Here is a 17,546-nt window from a genome sequence, read left to right on the forward strand (position 1 = left end):
AGTCTTCACACAATGAAGTCAATTAGTTAAAACGAGCAAGCAATGGCTTCAAGAAGACAAACTGTAAGTAAAGAGAGATAGGAGATAGAACCAGTTGCTTGGGGAGGACAGGGATTTGTTGGACCAGTTCCAGTTGCTGTGACAACTGTACGTCTGGTTAGGGAGGTTGAGATTTAACTCAGAAGACCGCGTCTTCACCTTATTCCCCTTGAGCTAAGGACACTTAGTCCTCGCCCAATCACTCTGGTAAGTCTTCAAGGCAAACTTCCAAACCTTCACAGACTTCGTTCACCGGCAATCCACAATGACTCTTGGATGCTCAGAACGCGACGCCTAACCGGCTGGAGGATTCACAGTCCTCAAGTGTAACAAGTCTTCAGATCACGCGGACAGAAAGACTTCAGTGATGCCTAACACTCTTTGGCTCTGGGTGTTTTGGGCTTTGTCCTCGCAAGGATCTCTCTCTCAAATGCTTCGGAGGTGGGTTGCTCTTAAACGACAAAAGTCGTGCACTAACTCTGAGCAGCCACCAATTTATGGTGTAGGGGGTGGGCTATTTATAGCTAGGAGACAACCCGACCTGATTTGTCCGAAATGACCCTGGGTCACTAAGGAACTTACACGTGTCCAACGGTCAGATTTCAAACACACGCGACAGCTTGACTTGGGCTACAAGTAAAGCTGACTCATCCAGCTCTGGATAAGATTTGCTCTCATTGTCTTCCCTCGAAGACATAGGATTTGGTTGAGCATCACTTCAGTCACTCTGACTTTGTTCACTTGGACCCCACTTAACAGTGCGGTGGTTCCTATGACTCAACAAAGAAGAAAAGGAAACTACGAAACAACTATATCTTCGCACTCCATAGTCTTCACGTGAACGTCTTCTCGAGTCATAATCTTCGTTGTGAATATCTTCACAACCACCATTGGCTTCAATGTCTTCACACATTTTTAGGGGTCATCTCTGGTAGGTAAACCGAATCAATATGGGACTACTACCTGTGTTATCCTGCAATTCTCACAAACACATTAGTCCCTCAACCAAGTTTGTCGTCAATACTGCAAAACCAACTAGGGGTGGCACTAGATGCACTTACAATCTCCCCCTTTTTGGTGATTGATGACAAACTGGCTGAAGTTTTCAACGGGGATAAAAGTATGTGAAAGTTTAAGCGCAAGGCATTGTCTTCATAAGTAGCAAAAGGCTCCCCCTGAAGATGTGCATATAAGTAATTTGCTTTTGAATGCAAATGCACATGGCAGGTTTTGCTTTGTGGAGATCCTCTTCAACTTATGAAGACAATTCATCATGCATATAAAAATATAGCGAAGATAATGACATGCATAATGAAAAATGGACGTCTGCGGAATGACTTCATGCGGAATTTATCATCGCATCACAAAGTAGCAGAAAAAGTAGCAGACGACCATCGAGTTTAAGTGTTACAACCCGAAGAACCAAATGTATCAAAATACGAGAGTTGTAAACACTTAGCAAAATATAGTGCAACCACCCATAATGACCCGCTTGAAGACTATCAACTCATATGCTTCTCCCCCTTTTGTCAGTAATGACCAAAAAGGTTTGAAGACATAGAGCATCTACTCGTTCCCAAAAGGAGTAGATGATGGCACAGGGTCGATGTTGGAGTTTGGTGGTGCAGAAGGGCCTAGTGCAGTGTCGAGACGCAGCGAAGTCATGGTTGGTGAAGTGGCATCGTCTTCTTCATCGACGACTCTTGCAACAACAGTTGCAGCCGAAGATGAATACTCAGAGTCTTCTATGGAAGGAGTCCGACACAAAACAACATTCTGGGGAGGTGTGGAATCAAATTTGAAGCGCTCTGTGAAGCCATCTTCGTGAAGATCGTCTTCAGAGGATAGCAATGTAAGACTCTTCCAAGACCGCCGATAGGCTTCATGTGCTACGAATGCGTTCTTGGTGGCAAGATTGCGAATGCGATTAACGTCCACCAAGAGGCTCTGCATCTGACGCTTTAGCCAGTCATGGTGTCTATCATGTTTCTAATGTAAGGCCACAAGAAGCTCTCGGTCATTGAGTACACGAGATCGCTTCCGAGGCCTTTGAGCAATGGTGCTTTTAGTGGCTTCAGTGTTAACACGATGAGGTGCACGCATATTTCCAACCAGAGGATAGACTCGAGTTGAAGCAAGAACTCCCTCAATTGGTTGCGTGAAGCTTTGGCGATCAACATTATGAAGATAAAGTGGCTCCTTGGCAGGCTCAGGGTAGATGGCTTTGACAGACATATCAACATCAGGCAAAAAGACAAGATGGTTGCGCGCCGAGGGCTTATAATCAACAGAGGAGTGAAGCTTGATTAAGCACATTACCCATGGAGCATAAAACTTCAAGCCAAACAGATCAATTCCAGATGCAGCCAGTTGTCTGATAAAGAAATCCTGAGAATTGGATCTGATGCCATTGACAATATAGAACACCAAAGTCTTCATGGCTCCTTCAAGTTTGGCTTCAGCTGAGTGTCCCTTGATGGGCCAAAGAGTACGCCTCAGAATATGATAGATTGTGCGGGGCAGGTACTTAAGGTCCTTGACGAAGAATTCCTTGGGATAATCAGTATCTTGAGGCAATGGCTTCATCATGCTGAGCATCTGACTCATATTTGGTTCAGGCCGCTGGAAGATACTCTACAGTTCATTTTGGTGTAGCTGACAACCAGGCTCATAGAGTTCACCTGGAGTGGGCAGGGAAGTAAACTCAATAATGTCTTGAGCTTTGGCTTCATGGTGCACATCGCCTGACATCCACTCAATGACCCATGTCTTCGGATCCCTGTTGTAGCCACGAATGTGAAGTGCGGCGTAGAACTGCAGGAGGAGCTCTTCATTCCAGCGTTCTTTGTCAGTGACGAACTGTAGAAGACCAACCTCCCTGAAGTAGTCAAGAGCTTCTTCCAGACAGGGCAGCCCAGCAATAGCTTCACAATCAAGGCGCATGTGTTGATAGATTCGCCCTTGATTGTATAGGATGCAAGAGTAGTAGCTGCGCTGAGGATAGCTCCAGAAGAGATCTTTGGCTTCGAGTAAGGATTCTTGGCGCTATCAAAGAAGGTGTTGTGGGCTCTGAAGCTGTTCACACTGAACGATCCTGGGGAGGTTGTAGCACCTGGAAGCCTTGGCAGCCTGGGCTTTGGCTTCTGAACTTGTGGCCTCTGCTCCACATGATAGTCATATTGAGGTCCTGGAGCAGTGGGAGGCACCATGATGGGCCACCGAACTGTGACAAGTTCACCACGATTATAGGCCTGCTCAATTGTGTGTGGCCTTGGGGCTGGAACAGTGGCAGCAACATCCACATGGGCTTCAGGTTGCACTTGAGCTTCAGGCACAACATTGGCTTCAGGCTCCACATTGTCTTCAGCCATGACAACGTCATTGGCTTCAGTATCATTATTGGTGGCAGCCTCGGTGTTCTCAACCTCCGTGTCCTCAATGACAGGAGGGTCGGGCACAGTCACATTCTCCTCGAGAACGACTTCTTGAGTGAGAGGGGGTGTGGCAACTCTTTCTTCTTCTTGTCTTGGTTCTTGATTGTCATCGGCTGATGCAGCCAAAATGTCTTCAGCAGCTTTAGCTTCAGACTCGGAGACATTCGCAGTGGGAGTGGCTTCAGGGAACACTTGGCGTGCTACTGAGCTTTGTTGCACTTCTCCTTCTGGAATGCTCGACATGGTGACCTGTGGCCTAGGGCCTTTGCGAAGCCTGCGAAATGTGGGCGACGCCTGTGGTGATGGAGTGGTCTGCACCATGTAGCTATCATCGTCAAGCACCGGAGAGGTGACTTGAGGTGGTGGAGTTCTTGGTGTTTCATCATGAATGGGGGAGTCTTGAGGGCGATCGGCCCACGAATCATCCTGAGCAATTGGCGTCAAGGGACGACCAATGTTGATGAGTTCGTTGTTCGTAAGAACAGGAGATGATACCAGTTGGTGCTCGATTTGAGGAAGGACTTCATCATCATCTACATTGTCTTCATGACCAATGTCTTCAGCTGTGATGGGGTCAACAGCTGGTACTTCTTCATCTTCACGAGCCTCTGTGGGAGCAGGCTTATGGATCACAATGCGATGCTCTTGAATGGTGGAGGCAGGATGGGCAACAGAAATGGGCTCAACAACAAGGGGCTTGGAAGCATGCTCTTTCTTTGAAGACTTCTATAATTTCTTCTTTGATGGAGCATCATCAGAAGTATTCATGTGCTTGTGCTTCTTGGCTTCGGCTTCAGCTGCCCTTGTCTTTTTCAGTTCTGAAGCTGCTGTGGGGACCTTAGGCTTCGAGCCTGTCATGCTGGCAGGGAAGACAATGCGAGGTGCTTCCTGCCTTGATGCTTCAGCTTGGGCCGCAGCAGGCTTCTTCTTCTGTTTTGGCAGCCATCTTGGGATCAATGCCAGGACACCCAAGTGCCTTGCACTTTTCTGCCTCATTGTGGGCTTGAACACATTTCTCTGCAAAGTATTTCATCCACTCTCTTGAGCCTTTAGCTTCATCACGTTTCTTGTGAAACTCTTCCTTGAGGTCATGCAGCATCTTCTTGAAGCTTTGGACATCAGCCACATTGAGCTTGGCCATGTTCTTCTTGAAGTGAGCCTTCTCATAATCAATTTTATTCTTCAGCTCGACAATCTTCTGAGCCAAGGCCAACTCATTAGCAATGGCTCCATGGAAGGTGACGCTGATATCAACTGGCAGCTGAAGATCATCAATGCTGAGGCTGGGATTGTCAAACCATTCGTCGATGAAGTTATTCAGAATATCCACGTCAAAGAGGGGCAGATCGTTGAAGATCTCCGCCTCTTGCTTGCTCTTTATCAGTAGCTCAAGAGCATCATCACCAAGATCTTCATCGCTGGAGAGACCAATGGTGTCATCCTCATTGCGCAGAACGGCTGCTGGGGTCAGTTCTTGCCCAGAACACTTGATGGGCTTCATCTTCTTGGGTTTCTCCATCTTCTTGGAGACACGAGAAAGATCTTCAGATTGCACACTGAGTTCAGGAGGTATAGTTGCCAATGGCTTCGCACGTGAAGCTTTTGGTGCGGCAGAGGGCTTTGAGGCCTTTGATTTCTTCTGCTTCTGCGGCTTAGGTGGAGCTGGCGCATCTTTAGAGTCTGCGTCATCACCTGATTGCTCCACTGTGGCCCTCTGAGCAGCGTTGTGTTGGAAATATGCCCTAGAGGCAATAATAAATGGTTATTATTATATTTCTTTGTTCATGATAATCGTCTATTGTTCATGCTATAATTGTATTGTCCGGAAATCGTAATACATGTGTGAATACATAGACCACAACGTGTCCCTAGTAAGCCTCTAGTTGACTAGCTCGTTGATCAACAGATAGTCATGGTTTCCTGACTATGGACATTGGATGTCATTGATAACGGGATCACATCATTAGGAGAATGATGTGATGGACAAGACCCAATCCTAAGCATAGCATAAAAGATCGTGTAGTTTCGTTTGCTAGAGCTTTTCCAATGTCAAGTATCTTTTCCTTAGACCATGAGATCGTGCAACTCCCGGATACCGTAGGAGTGCTTTGGGTGTGCCAAACGTCACAACGTAACTGGGTGACTATAAAGGTGCACTACGGGTATCTCTGAAAGTGTCTGTTGGGTTGGCACGGATCGAGACTGGGATTTGTCACTCCGTGTGACGAAGAGGTATCTCTGGGCCCACTCGGTAATGCATCATCATAATGAGCTCAATGTGACTAAGGCGTTAGTCACGGGATCATGCATTGCGGTACGAGTAAAGAGACTTGCCGGTAACGAGATTGAACAAGGTATTGGGATACCGACGATCGAATCTCGGGCAAGTAACATACCGATTGACAAAGGGAATTGCATACGGGATTGATTGAATCCTCGACACCGTGGTTCATCCGATGAGATCATCGTGGAACATGTGGGAGCCAACATGGGTATCCAGATCCCGCTGTTGGTTATTGACCGGAGAGGCGTCTCGGTCATGTCTGCATGTCTCCCGAACCCGTAGGGTCTACACACTTAAGGTCCGGTGACGCTAGGGTTGTAGAGATATGTGTATGCGGAAACCCGAAAGTTGTTCGGAGTCCCGGATGAGATCCCGGACGTCACGAGAGGTTCCAGAATGGTCCGGAGGTGAAGAATTATATATAGGAAGTCAAGTTTCGGCCACCGGGAAAGTTTCGGGGGTTACCGGTATTGTACCGGGACCACCGGAAGGGTCCCGGGGGTCCACCGGGTGGGGCCACCTATCCCGGAGGGCCCCGTGGGCTGAAGTGGGAAGGGAACCAGCCCCTAGTGGGCTGGGCGCCCCCCCATGGGCCTCCCCCCATGCGCCTAGGGTTGCAAACCCTAGGGTGGGGGGGGGGGGCTTCCCACTTGCCTTGGGGGCAAGGCACCCCCTTCCCCCCTTTGGCCGCCGCCCCCCACCCTAGATGGGATCTGGCCGGCGCCCCCCCCTCCCAGGGGGCCTATATAAAGGGGGGGGGAGGGAGGGCAGCAACCTACATCCTTGGGCGCCTCCCTCCTCCCCTGCAACACCTCTCTCTCTCTCTCGCAGAAGCTCGGCGAAGCCCTGCCGGAGACCCGCTACATCCACCACCACGCCGTCGTGCTGTTGGATCTCCATCAACCTCCTTCCCCCTTGCTGGATCAAGAAGGAGGAGACGTCGCTGCACCGTACGTGTGTTGAACGCGGAGGTGCCGTCCGTTCGGCACTCGGTCATCGGTGATTTGGATCACGGCGAGTACGACTCCGTCATCCACGTTCATTGGAACGCTTCCGCTCGCGATCTACAAGGGTATGCAGATGCACTCCTTTCCCCTCGTTGCTAGTAGACTCCATAGATGCATCTTGGTGAGCGTAGGAAAATTTTAAAATTATGCTACGATTCCCAACAGTGGTATCAGAGCCAGGCCTATGCGTAGTTACTATGCACGAGTAGAACACAAAGAAGTTGTGGGCGTTGAGTTTGCCAATTCTTCTTGCCGCTACTAGTCTTTTCTTGTTTCGGCGGCATTGTAGGATGAAGCGGCCCGGACCGACCTTACACGTACGCTTACGTGAGACAGGTTCCACCGACTGACATGCACTAGTTGCATAAGGTGGCTAGCGGGTGTCTGTCTCTCCTACTTTAGTCGGAACGGATTCGATGAAAAGGGTCCTTATGAAGGGTAAATAGAAATTGGCAAATCACGTTGTGGTCATACGTAGGTAAGAAACGTTCTTGCTAGAAACCTACAAACCACGTAAAAACTTGCAACAACAATTAGAGGACGTCTAACTTGTTTTTGCAGCAAGTGCTATGTGATGTGATATGGCCAGAAGATGTGATGAATGATATATGTGATGTATGAGATTGATCATATTCTTGTAATAGGAATCACGACTTGCATGTCGATGAGTATGACAACCGGCAGGAGCCATAGGAGTTGTCTTTATTATTTTGTATGACCTGCTTGTCATTGAATAACGCCATGTAATTTACTTTACTTTGTTGCTAAACGCGTTAGCCATAGAAGTAGAAGTAATCGTTGGCGTGACGACTTCATGAAGACACAATGATGGAGATCATGATGATGGAGATCATGGTGTCATGCCGGTGACGAAGATGATCATGGTGCCCCGAAGATGGAGATCAAAGGAGCATGATGATATTGGCCATATCATGTCACTGTTTGATTGCATGTGATGTTTATCATGTTTTTGCATCTTATTTGCTTAGAGTGATGGTAGTAAGTAAGATGATCCCTTATAATAATTTCAAGAAAGTGTTCACCCTAACTGTGCACCGTTGCGAAGGTTCGTTGTTTCGAAGCACCACGTGATGATCGGGTGTGATAGATTCTAACGTTCGAATACAACGGGTGTTGACGAGCCTAGCATGTACAGACATGGCCTCGGAACACACGCAATACACTTAGGTTGACTTGACGAGCCTAGCATGTACAGACATGGCCTCGGAACACGGAGGACCGAAAGGTCGAGCATGAGTCGTATGGAAGATACGATCAACATGGAGATGTTCACCGATCTTGACTAGTCCATCTCACGTGATGATCGGACACGGCCTAGTTAAACTCGGATCATGTTTCACTTAGATGACTAGAGGGATGTCTATCTGAGTGGGAGTTCATTAAATAATTTGATTAGATGAACTTAATTATCATGAACTTAGTCTAAAATCTTTACACTATGTATTGTAGATCAAATGGCCAACGCTGTCCTCAATTTCAACGCGTTCCTAGAGAAAACCAAGCTGAAAGATGATGGCAGCAACTATACGGACTGGGTCCGGAACCTGAGGATCATCCTCATAGTAGCCAAGAAAGATTATGTCCTAGAAGCACCGCTAGGTGATGCACCAATCCCTGAGAACCAAGACGTTATGAACGCTTGGCAGCAGCGTGCTGATGACTACTCCCTCGTTCAGTGCGGCATGCTTTACAGCCTAGAACCGGGTCTCCAAAAGCGTTTTGAGAAACATGGAGCATATGAGATGTTCGAGGAGCTAAAATTGGTTTTCCAAGCTCATGCCCGGGTCGAGAGATATGATGTCTCCGACAAGTTCTTCAGCTGTAAAATGGAGGAGAACAGTTCTGTTAGTGAGCACATACTCAGAATGTCTGGGTTGCATAACCGCTTGTCTCAGCTGGGAGTTAATCTCCCGGATGACGTGGTCATTGGCAGAATCCTCCAATCGCTTCCACCAAGCTACAAGAGCTTTGTGATGAACTACAATATGCAGGGGATGGAAAAGACCATTCCGGAGGTATATTCAATGCTGAAATCAGCGGAAGGGGAGATCAGAAAAGAACATCAAGTGTTGATGGTGAATAAAACCACTAAGTTCAAGAAGGGCAAGGGTAAGAAGAACTTCAAGAAGGACGGCAAGGGAGTTGCCGCGCCCGGTAAACCAGTTACTGGGAAGAAGTCAAAGAATGGACCCAAGCCCGAGACTGAGTGCTTATATTGCAAGGGAAGTGGTCACTGGAAGCGGAACTGCCCCAAATACTTAGCGGACAAGAAGAAGGCCGGCAACACCAAAGGTATATGTGATATACATGTAATTGATGTGTACCTTACCAGTACTCGTTGTAGCTCCTGGGTATTTGATACCGGTGCGGTTGCTCATATTTGTAACTCAAAACAGGAACTACGGAATAAACGGAGACTGGCGAAGGATGAGGTGACGATGCGCGTCGGGAATGGTTCCAAGGTCGATGTGATCGCCGTCGGCACGCTACCTCTGCATCTACCCACGGGATTAGTTTTAAACCTCAATAATTGTTATTTAGTGCCAGCTTTGAGCATGAACATTGTATCTGGATCTCGTTTAATTCGAGATGGCTACTTATTTAAATCCGAGAATAATGGTTGTTCTATTTATTTGAGAGATATGTTTTATGGTCATGCCCCGCTGGTCAATGGTTTATTTTTGATGAATCTCGAACGTGATGTTACACATGTTCATAGTGTGAATACCAAAAGATGTAAAGTTGATAACGATAGTCCCACATACTTGTGGCACTGCCGCCTTGGTCACATTGGTGTTAAGAGCATGAAGAAGCTCCATGCAGATGGACTTTTGGAGTCTCTTGATTACGAATCATTTGACACGTGCGAACCATGCCTCATGGGTAAGATGACCAAGACCCCGTTCTCCGGAACAATGGAGCGAGCAACCAACTTATTGGAAATCATACATACCGATGTGTGTGGTCCAATGAGTGTTGAGGCTCGCGGAGGATATCGTTATGTTCTCACTCTCACTGATGATTTAAGTAGATATGGGTATGTCTACCTAATGAAACACAAGTCTGAAACCTTTGAAAGTTTCAAGGAATTTCAGAGTGAGGTTGAGAATCAACGTGACAGGAGAATAAAATTCTTACGATCAGATCGTGGTGGAGAATATTTAAGTCACGAATTTGGTACACACTTAAGGAAATGTGGAATAGTTTCACAACTCACGCCGCCTGGAACACCTCAGAGAAATGGTGTGTCCGAACGTCGTAATCACACTCTATTGGATATGGTGCGATCTATGATGTCTCTTACCGATTTACCGCTCTCATTTTGGGGCTATGCTTTAGAGACTGCCGCATTCACTTTAAATAGGGCTCCGTCGAAATCCGTTGAGACGACACCGTATGAATTATGGTTTGGGAAGAAACCTAAGCTGTCGTTTCTAAAAGTTTGGGGATGCGATGCTTATGTCAAGAAACTTCAACCTGAAAAGCTAGAACCCAAGTCGGAAAAATGCATCTTCATAGGATACCCTAAGGAAACTATTGGGTATACCTTCTACCTCAGATCCGAAGGCAAGATCTTCGTTGCCAAGAACGGGTCCTTTCTGGAGAAGGAGTTTCTCTCGAAAGAATTGAGTGGGAGGAAAGTGGAACTTGATGAGGTGATAGTCACCCCTTCCGAACCGGAAAGTAGCGCAGCGCGGGAAAATGTTCCTGTGGTGCCTACACCGACTGGGGAGGAAGTTAATGATGATGATCATGAAGCATCAGATCAAGTTACTGAACTTCGTAGGTCCACAAGGACACGTTCCGCACCAGAGTGGTACGGCAACCCTGTCCTGAAAATCATGTTGTTAGACAACGGTGAACCTTCGAACTATGAAGAAGCGATGGCGGGCCCGGATTCCGACAAATGGCTAGAAGCCATGAAATCCGAGATAGGATCCATGTATGAAAACGAAGTATGGACTTTGACTGACTTGCCCGATGATCGGCGAGCCATAGAAAACAAATGAATCTTTAAGAAGAAGACAGACGCGGATGGTAATGTGACCATCTATAAAGCTCGACTTGTCGCTAAGGGTTATCGACAAGTTCAAGGGGTTGACTACGATGAGACTTTCTCACCCGTAGCGAAGCTGAAGTCCGTCCGAATCATGTTAGCAATTGCCGCATACTACGATTATGAGATATGGCAGATGGACGTCAAAACAGCATTCCTTAACGGCTTCCTTAAGGAAGAGTTGTATATGATGCAGCCGGAAGGTTTTGTCGATCCTAAGAATGCTAACAAAGTATGCAAGCTCCAGCGCTCAATCTATGGGCTGGTGCAAGCATCTCGGAGTTGGAACATTCGCTTTGATGAGATGATCAAAGCGTTTGGGTTTACACAGACTTATGGAGAAGCATGTGTTTACAAGAAAGTGAGTGGGAGCTCTGTAGCATTTCTCTTATTATATGTGGATGACATATTATTGATGGGAAATGATATAGAATTCTTGGAAAGTATAAAGGCCTATTTGAATAAGTGTTTTTTAATGAAGGACCTTGGAGCAGCTGCTTATATATTAGGCATCAAGATCTATAGAGATAGATCGAGACGCCTCATTGGTCTTTCACAGAGTACATACCTTGACAAGATATTGAAGAAGTTCAATATGGATCAGTCCAAGAAGGGGTTCTTGCCTGTATTGCAAGGTGTGCAATTGAGCACGGCTCAATGCCCGACCACGGCAGAAGATATAGAAAAGATGAGTGTCATCCCCTATGCCTCGGCCATAGGGTCTATTATGTATGCCATGCTGTGTACCAGACCTGATGTAAACCTTGCCGTAAGTTTGGTAGGAAGGTACCAAAGTAATCCCGGGGAACACTGGACAGCGGTCAAGAATATCCTGAAGTACCTGAAGAGGACTAAGGATATGTTTCTCGTTTATGGAGGTGACGAAGAGCTCGTCGTAAAGGGTTACGTCGACGCTAGCTTCGACACAGATCTGGATGACTCGAAGTCACAAACCGGATACGTGTATATTTTGAATGGAGGAGCAGTAAGCTGGTGCAGTTGCAAGCAAAGCGTCGTGGCGGGATCTACATGTGAAGCGGAGTACATGGCAGCCTTGGAGGCAGCACAGGAAGCAATCTGGATGAAGGAGTTCATTACCGACCTAGGGGTGATTCCCAATGCGTCGGGCCCGATGACTCTCTTCTGTGACAACACTGGAGCTATTGCCCTTGCGAAGGAGCCCAGGTTTCACTGGAAGACCAGGCATATCAAGCGTCGCTTCAACTCCATTCGTGAAAGTGTTCAAAATGGAGACATAGATATTTGTAAAGTACATACGGACCTGAATGTAGCAGATCCGTTGACTAAACCTCTCCCTAGGGCAAAACATGATCAACACCAGGACGCAATGGGTGTTCGATTCATCACAATGTAACTAGATTATTGACTCTAGTGCAAGTGGGAGACTGTTGGAAATATGCCCTAGAGGCAATAATAAATGGTTATTATTATATTTCTTTGTTCATGATAATCGTCTATTGTTCATGCTATAATTTTATTGTCCGGAAATCGTAATACATGTGTGAATACATAGACCACAACGTGTCCCTAGTAAGCCTCTAGTTGACTAGCTCGTTGATCAACAGATAGTCATGGTTTCCTGACTATGGACATTGGATGTCATTGATAACGGGATCACATCATTAGGAGAATGATGTGATGGACAGGACCCAATCCTAAGCATAGCATAAAAGATCGTGTAGTTTCGTTTGCTAGAGCTTTTCCAATGTCAAGTATCTTTTCCTTAGACCATGAGATCGTGCAACTCCCGGATACCGTAGGAGTGCTTTGGGTGTGCCAAACGTCACAACGTAACTGGGTGACTATAAAGGTGCACTACGGGTATCTCCGAAAGTGTCTGTTGGGTTGGCACGGATCGAGACTGGGATTTGTCACTCCGTGTGACGGAGAGGTATCTCTGGGCCCACTCGGTAATGCATCATCATAATGAGCTCAATGTGACTAAGGCGTTAGTCACGGGATCATGCATTGCGGTACGAGTAAAGAGACTTGCCGGTAACGAGATTGAACAAGGTATTGGGATACCGACGATCGAATCTCGGGCAAGTAACATACCGATTGACAAAGGGAATTGCATACGGGATTGATTGAATCCTCGACACCGTGGTTCATCCGATGAGATCATCGTGGAACATGTGGGAGCCAACATGGGTATCCAGATCCCGCTGTTGGTTATTGACCGGAGAGGCGTCTCGGTCATGTCTGCATGTCTCCCGAACCCGTAGGGTCTACACACTTAAGGTTCGGTGACGCTAGGGTTGTAGAGATATGTGTATGCGGAAACCCGAAAGTTGTTCGGAGTCCCGGATGAGATCCCGGACGTCACGAGAGGTTCCGGAATGGTCCGGAGGTGAAGAATTATATATAGGAAGTCAAGTTTCGGCCACCGGGAAAGTTTTGGGGGTTACCGGTATTGTACCGGGACCACCGGAAGGGTCCCGGGGGTCCACCGGGTGGGGCCACCTATCCCGGAGGGCCCCGTGGGCTGAAGTGGGAAGGGAACCAGCCCCTAGTGGGCTGGGCGCCCCCCCATGGGCCTCCCCCCATGCGCCTAGGGTTGCAAACCCTAGGGTGGGGGGGGGGGCTTCCCACTTGCCTTGGGGGCAAGGCACCCCCTTCCCCCCTTTGGCCGCCGCCCCCCACCCTAGATGGGATCTGGCCGGCGCCCCCCCTCCCAGGGGGCCTATATAAAGGGGGGAGGGAGGGCAGCAACCTACAGCCTTGGGCGCCTCCCTCCTCCCCTGCAACACCTCTCTCTCTCTCGCAGAAGCTCGGCGAAGCCCTGCCGGAGACCCGCTACATCCACCACCACGCCGTCGTGCTGTTGGATCTCCATCAACCTCTCCTTCCCCCTTGCTGGATCAAGAAGGAGGAGACATCGCTGCACCGTACGTGTGTTGAGCGCGGAGGTGCCGTCCGTTCGGCACTCGGTCATCGGTGATTTGGATCACGGCGAGTACGACTCCGTCATCCACGTTCATTGGAACGCTTCCGCTCGCGATCTACAAGGGTATGTAGATGCACTCCTTTCCCCTCGTTGCTAGTAGACTCCATAGATGCATCTTGGTGAGCGTAGGAAAATTTTAAAATTATGCTACGATTCCCAACACGATGTAGGAGAGGAGACCATCAAAGTTGTCAAAGGGGCCGATGACATTGGGATTGGCATCACGTGTGCCATCAGCCCTAGGAGCAGAAGGACCTGGGTTGAAGTTGCATCCAAAATTCTTCTTGTTCTTCACAGCAGAATCTTTTGCAAACTTATAGTTACGCTTGAACAGATTGTCGTCGTGACACCATAACAGAGATGATGGGTCGGCATTCTCGGGCTGTGGTCCTCGGACCATGCATGGGTAGAAGCTTTGAGCAATGGCTTCTGACTTGGACTTGGGCTGCAGATTTCTGTATAGAATATCTCCCCATGGGTGCTTGATAGCGTTCTTTTCAGCATATTCAGCAGTCACAAATCGGTACTTGAACCATTGTTCCGCCCAATATCTTCGAAACCATTGGATTCGAGTCTTGCGCTGGCCATAGCTTTCCTCAGGATCAGTTTTGTACAGTTCATACAGATCAGAAGGTAAGTCCTTAGATGTATCTCCACGGCGCTGCCTGCCGCCCTTTCTAGTTGACTTCTCGTGGCCATTATATTCAGACTGAATGGCTTCAATACAGTGAAAGGCTTCCTCTTGCTAGACAGATAAGAACTGGCTTCAGGTGAGTGAATATGACGCTGTAAGAACTCTGCAAATGAATGCAGACTATGAGAACCAAGGGATTCTCCCACGGACATGTACCTGTGACAACATTAGAGGTGCGAGGGAAGGGTAAGAGGTCATATGCATTCTCAGAAGATTTTGAAGATAAATCAGTTTGAAGACATTGACCTCATAGTGCGAAGACATTCACTTATTTGATGAGAGTTGGTTCCAGATTTGTACGAATCCATGAATAAGTACAAGTGAGGAATTTAACTAGTTGTGATGCATAAGTGAATATACTTGGCATGATATGAGACACAGAACAAGATAGATCCAGATTTGGAAGATAAGAAACCACTTTTGGTTGAAGTGGATGGATCTGACGGATCAAAAAGGCAGTAAAAAGTAAGTTTTATTTACCCTTGATGAACTACTAGACGAGGTCGAGAGAGAGAGGCTGAGCAGTTCGATCTCCCGTGCCCTAACTCGGCGACGGAAGACACCTACGGCGGCGGTGGAGAGGACGAAGTCCGCGGCCCGTGTGAGGACGACGTCGAAGAAGTCGCGGCAGCTAAGCGCTTCATCTCCGGTGTCGACGCGAGCTAGCGGAGGTGCTAGGGTTTGTGCGAGGTGGCGAGGTGGGAGAAGAGATAATGACCGCGGTGAGTTGTGCATTTATAAGGAAAGGGACAGCACAGCGTAATTACGCAGGTGCCCCTGGCGGTTCACATCTGAAGGACACGTGGCATGCATGCAACACATTGAAAGATGTTCCATGTTCCCACGCACGGCTGGATTGTCGGGTGGTCGTTCCGGCTTCTCCGGTATTCAGGCAATCAGGATATAGCATTAAAAATAGATTCAACTTTTGTCTCTGTGTCTTCTGCTGACAAGGATTCAGAGAAGACAATTGACAGTTTCAATAGAATGCATATGATTTGGATAGATAGACTTGAGGTAGAAGCAAAGAAGGGGTTAGGGTCCGATCACATTCACTTAGATCAAGAAAGATGCAAACAAGAAGACATAGCTATAAGTGAATGCTGTAGAGGACAGGACCCGAATAAATGTAAACATCAGCATAAGTCCAAATCAACCTTGTGAAGATAAACACGAAGACAAATCAAATGCAAATGTAACGCCAATTGAAGCACATCAACAAGAATTTGGTGGTGGCGTTACCCACCGTATAGGAAGTATTAGACCCAGATACGGCGCACAATTATCGTGGCGCTCCGAAGTCAAATTCCGAGTTAATGTATTCACACTTAGAGTGTATGTCTTCATTGATTGAAGATATACGTTACTTTGTGTGTTGCACATATAAGTCATCAACATGCATAAGTGTTAGGATGTGTGTCCACTTACAGGACATTCGAGGGTTCTAAGAAATTTAGCTCACACCGCAACTTAAAAAACCTTTTCTCATCCAAGGGCTTTGTGAAGATATCTGCCAATTGCTCTTCAGTGTTAACGTGAATGATATCAATATCTTCCTTCATGACATGATCTCTGGGAAAGTGATGACGAATTTCAATGTGCTTTGTCTTCGAGTGCTGAACTGGGTTGTTGGCAATCTTGATGGCGCTTTCATTGTTGCAGTAGAGTGGCACATGCTTCAGGTGAATACCATAGTCCTTGAGAGTTTGCTTCATCCACAGAAGCTGAGCATAGCAAGATCCAGCGGCAATGTATTCAGATTCAGCAGTGGAGAGAGATACACAGTGCTGCTTCTTTGAAGACCAACAGACAAGTGATCGTCCAAGAAAGTGACATGTGCCTGATGTGGACTTGCGATCAACCTTGTCACCAGCATAATCAGCATCTGAGAATCCAACTAGATCAAACTCTGAGCCCTTTAGATACCATAATCCTAGTGTTGGGGTGTAAGCCAAATATCGAAGAATTCTCTTCACAGCTAAGTGATGCGATTCCTTTGGTGCCGCTTGGAATCGGGCACACATGCAAAAACTAAGCATTATATCTGGCCTAGATGCACATAAATAGAGTAAAGAACTAATCATGGAGTGGTATACCTTTTGATCGAACTCTTTACCATTGACGTCAGGACTCAGATGACTTTTGGTTGGCATTGGCGTCGTGTATCCCTTGCAATCTTGCATTCCAAACTTCTTCAGGCAATCCTTGAGATACTTTTCTGTGATATGAAGATGTCGTTGCTCTGCTGACGAATTTGAAGACCGAGGAAGAATTTCAGTTCACCCATCATGGACATCTGATATTGCTCATGCATCATGTGTCCAAACTCATCACCGTATCTCTTGTCAGTGCAACCGAAGATAATGTCATCCACATAGATTTGGCACACAAATAGTTCTCCGTCATATGTCTTCGTGAAGAGTGTAGGATCTAGAGAACCAGGTTTGAAGCCTTTGATCTTCAGGAAGTCTTTGAGAGTGTCATACCAAGCGCGAGGAGCTTGTTTGAGGCCATACAGTGCCTTGTTGAGCTTGTATACCATATCAGGATGTTTTGGATCTTCAAAGCCAGGTGGTTGTGCAACATACACTTCTTCTTCAATCTTCCCATTGAGAAATGCACTTTTCACATCCATTTGGTACACGAGGATGTTGTGATGGTTGGCATAGGCTAGTAGTATGTGAATGGCTTCAAGCCTAGCCACGGGAGCAAATGTTTCATCGAAGTCAATCCCTTCAACTTGGGTGTAACCTTGAGCAACGAGACGAGCCTTGTTTCTAACAACCTGACCATGCTCATCTTGTTTGTTGTGATAGATCCACTTGGTGCCTATGATGTCGTGCTTGCGAGGATCAGGACGCTTGACCAATTCCCACACATTGTTCAACTCGAACTGTTGAAGCTCTTCTTGCATAGCTTGAATCCATTCAGGTTCCATGAAGGCTTCAGCAACTTTCTTGGGTTCAGATATTGAGACAAATGCAAAGTGCCCACAGAAATTTGCTAGCTGTGTTGCTCTTGAACGGGTGAGTGGACCAGGTG

The sequence above is a fragment of the Triticum aestivum genome, chromosome 1D (genome assembly GCF_018294505.1).
Source record: "Triticum aestivum cultivar Chinese Spring chromosome 1D, IWGSC CS RefSeq v2.1, whole genome shotgun sequence".
Classification (NCBI taxonomy): Eukaryota; Viridiplantae; Streptophyta; class Magnoliopsida; order Poales; family Poaceae; genus Triticum; species Triticum aestivum.